The 4,325-nt window shown below is 38.2% G+C and overlaps 1 pseudogene across 1 annotated transcript; it reads left to right on the top strand.

Annotated features, from left to right (window-relative positions):
• Positions 1 to 1,434: 1,434 nt before the first annotated feature.
• On the top strand, positions 1,435 to 1,841 carry LOC308487171 (large ribosomal subunit protein eL27-like; annotated as a pseudogene). Its single transcript has one exon. The product of its transcript is annotated as a large ribosomal subunit protein eL27-like (transcript).
• The last annotated feature ends 2,484 nt before the right edge of the window (positions 1,842 to 4,325 follow it).

Genomic DNA, 4,325 nt, shown 5'->3' with positions numbered 1-4,325 from the left:
TCTCTATTTATTCAATGAGCATTTATTGAAAGAAATCGCTATTTTGGGCACTCTGGGAGATAATCAGGATGAGTAAGGCATGTATCTAAACAAAACCTGCTAGATGAAATAAGTAATAAATAACTACACATATGATAGAATTAAATCCACGTTATGAGCACAGGCAAATTCTTAGAAGAATGTAAACAAAATAATAATTAGATCTAATGCAGGGTTGGGGGGTTGATTCCAAATGTTTCAATTAAGAAGGTGTGTTAAGATGCCCTTGGCTTTCCTCTCTTTCACTGTTCTCATATATCTCATTTCTCAAATTGTTTAACATGTTCAGCTCTTCTTTGAAATCATTTCCAAGATTTTCAAATCCTACAGAGTCCAATACCCAGTCTGCTGTAAATGCAAAAATCGATGTATACATGTTTCTCGAAGGAATATGAGTGACGCCACGTAGTTTGGTGGGCATTCGTGTGTGGGAACAGAGCCACACCCTTTGCCCAGTGACACTGCATGCCATGCACTGTGTTTGACGTCAGAACACATGATGCTTCTGATGGATGAGCAACAACAGTTCGCCCCTAGCCTCCCAGTCATGCTGGGAGCATTTCCAGGCAGCACCTCCAAGAGCGTGCATATCCTGTTTCAGCCTGCAAAGGTAACACCGTGAATACAAACACAGCTGACAGGCAAAAGGTGATGCAGAATTGCCCAACACGGCTTGAGAAGTCAGGAAAGTTGATTAACTGTTATTTCCTGATCTATAAATCATCAATTTCCAACCCTTTGGCGTGCTATCCATAAAATATTGGCTGTGGGCCTTTGTTATACAAGGACATCTGATTTTTTACAATGACCTGGTAAATAATAATATTGCTACCATGAAAGCGTATCCTGCTGTAAGCCATGCAAAATCGGGTCACATATTTAAATGGCTTTGGTAGTTAGGGAGCCTGCCACATTCGTGTGTGCCTGTATCTTCATTAAGGTTTCACATCTCAGAATATTCATTTGTACTAGTTTGCCAATACAATCACTATGTATTTACAGAAAGATCGTCCTTATTAATCGCCTCTCCTTACGGACTAATAATAATGCTGATCTATATGCAGAACACTTTTAAGTTATAAAAAACTTTCATACTCATTACATCATTTATTTCACCTAATAATCAGTTAAGTGTCATGTTTCCAACTTAAAAGATCAGGAAAGTAAGATTCAAAGAGAGTAACTTTCCCAAGATCACACCACTGCTAAGTGACAGAAATGCAACCATATATTGCAGGCTCCTGACTTTCAGCAGCTTCCTATACGGTTGTCTATCAAGGACATTTTTGCTACTGAACGTAAAATTCATGAACTAGTAACATGGGCATCTTCCAGGAGCTTGTTAGAAATGTAGAATCTGCCTTTCTGCTGTGGGCCCCAGTGGCTGCTGCCAAAATGGGCCAGTTTATGAACCCTGGGAAGGTGGTGCTGGTCCTGGCCGGACGCTACTCCAGACACAAAGCGGTCCTCGTGAAAAACACTGATGATGGCCCCTAGGACCACCCCTACAGCCATGTTCCGGTGGCTGGAATTGACCGCTATCCCCGAAAAGTGACAGCTGCCATGGGCAAGAAGAAAATTGCTAAGAGGTCAAAGATAAAATCTTTCGTGAAAGATTATAACTACATTCACCTCATGCCCACAAAGTACTCTGTGGATGTCCCCTTGGACAAAACTGTTGTGAACAAAGATGTCTTCAGAGCCCCTGCTCTGAAACCAGCCGATGGGAGGCCAAGGTCAAGTTCGAAGAGAGATACAAGACCGGAGAGCACAAAGGATTCTTCCAGAAGCTGCGGTTTTAGATCTTTTTGCTTCAGTCATGGAAAGTCAAAAGAAAGAAAGAAAGAAAAAAAGAAAGAAGGAAGGAAGGAAGGAAGGAAGGAAGGAAGGAAGGAAGGACAGAAAGAAAGAAAGAAAGAAAGAAAGAAAGAAAGAAAGAAAGAAAGAAAGAAAGAAAGAAAGAAAGAAAGAAAGAAAGAAAGAAGGAAGGAAGGGAAGGGAAGGGAAGGGAAGGGAAGGGAAGGGAAGGGAAGGGAAGGGAAGGGAAGGGAAGGGAAGGGAAGGGAAGGGAAGGGAAGGGAAGGGAAGGGAAGGGAAGGGAAAGAAAGGAAAGGAAAGGAAAGGAAAGGAAAGGAAAGGAAGAAATGTAGGATCTCAAGCCCTTTTCCAGACTGAATGAACCAGAATGGGCATTTTTACAGGATTAGCATACGATTCACATGAACATTAAAATCTGAAAAGGAATGAAATAGATTACCTCATGAATAATTATTCAGTGAATGACTGAATGACATTATCATTCAGTCATTCACTCAGCACATGTTTAGCAAGTACCTGGTAAGTAACACTTACTGAATGACTATGACTTGATACGTTTAATTGATAATAGCCGCAAATGTAACACAGTAGGTACAGCTCTGTCTATAGCTACTTGCTTAATGATTTGGATTGACTTCATAGCTCACGCCAAATGACTACTTGATGAAAAAAAAGATTTTTCCCCCCATTTTTCCAACTTAATTGACCCTAGCATAATTGTTTTAAAGGTGAACATGCCTTTCGAACTACGACTTTTCCTTAATGATTCCCACATCTGCCTCACCGGCCATACACAAGGCCACTGAGAGCGGACGTCATAGCTGGTACCCTTGAGAACTCATCACCAGAGTTGCCATTGAGCAGATGCTCAGAAGAGTCACATAAATTAGTGAATCAGTAAATCAACCATTTGGGGGAGGTGAGAGGATTATTCCAGATATTGTTTTCACAATTTCCCCCCATTTACCTTATTTAATTAGTTAGCTAGCTTTCTTTAAAAAAAAAAATCTGCTAGATTTCCTCTTAATTTCTGTGTTCAGACAACTGATCTGCTGATTGTCTTTGTCACTGATCATTACTGCTGATTATTTAAATAACAATTCATTTTTCAGGACTTTGAAAAGGGGGTTAAAAGAGGTAATTACTAAATAAAGTTTATTTTAAACAGGCAAATATCATGAAGAAGATATTAAGCTAGAAATGGAGGTGAATTTCAGGAGCATGGGGAAAAAAAAACAGAAATAGAATCAGAATCTACCTCAAGGGGATGTAACTGATTAAGGTCTCAAGCTTATTGTTTTCTATTAATAGCAGTGTTTTTTCTGGAATACACTGTATGCTTTTTCCTTTCTCTCTGTCATTCACCCCTTACTCAACTAGTTTTATCTTCCAACCTAGTTATCTTTCTTTTTATTCAGAACCCACATAATCAAATGTACTTTGATGACTATATCATTCTTCTTTTGCTTTAGTTTGTATTAATGCCAAAACTTGTATTATTTATTTAACTTTATCATTACCTAAAGCACAGCATATCTTTGCTTCCTTCAAATAGATTATAACTAGAAAAAAAAGCAACAAAGACTAACATTTTAGACAATCTGGTCATTCTGGAGGTTTAGAGGGTCACATGGATTGTTATATTCCACCAACAGACCACCAATCTAACAACAAGATGGTCGAGTATTGAATCAACTATTCCATGGATGATTTTGTTGCAATTGTTTCTATGGAGACCTTTCGTTCAGAATAGTCTGACCCTTGGCAGCTGACATGCCCAATCTTAGTGGGCCATTTACGTGGCCTCCACATTAAGAACTACATAAAAACTCATTTTTCTTCATGCCTATGAAACTATGAAATCAAGGCTGTAAGATTTATTCCTGACAATCTACAGGCTTCTATTGCAATAGGTGTTTATGTTGCATTAACAGACATGCTGTATATCTCTAAACAGCTTTTTGTTATGGCACAATAAAATGTTTTGTACCCAACAGAAGTTGCTGAATAATATAGATATGGAATTCCATGTCAAAGTCCAAGAAAAGACATGAAATACATACTCCTTTAAGAGATGTAAGATCTGATGTTTACCTCTGCCACGGACTTCCCATTTGACTTAGAGAAATATAAAATCATAAGGTGAGGAGATCATCTAAAGTTATCAAAAAGGTGAGGAGGTCATCTAAAGTTATCAAGTATAAGTATCTGTATTTTGTATCCTGCTAACTTCGAAAAGGATGTAATTGGCTTATAGATTGAAATGCCAGAAGAATAAGATGATTAAAAGGATATGTATACAATAATTTTTGAAAAGATCTTCAATGCACTGTTGTCTTCACTAATTCCAGTATTTTGGCATTACCTTTGGCTCTGAGTTTTGGGGGAATGAAAACAAAGATAGAAATGTACTGTCTTAAGTTCTCCCACCCAAATTTTCTAAGAAACTTGTGTACTTATTTATTTTG

The sequence above is a fragment of the Rhinolophus hipposideros genome (assembly GCF_964194185.1).
Source record: "Rhinolophus hipposideros genome assembly, chromosome: 19".
NCBI classification, from domain to species: domain Eukaryota; kingdom Metazoa; phylum Chordata; class Mammalia; order Chiroptera; family Rhinolophidae; genus Rhinolophus; species Rhinolophus hipposideros.
The sequence above is the reverse complement of the archived record's forward strand: the minus strand, read 5'-3'. Positions and strand labels throughout refer to the sequence as shown.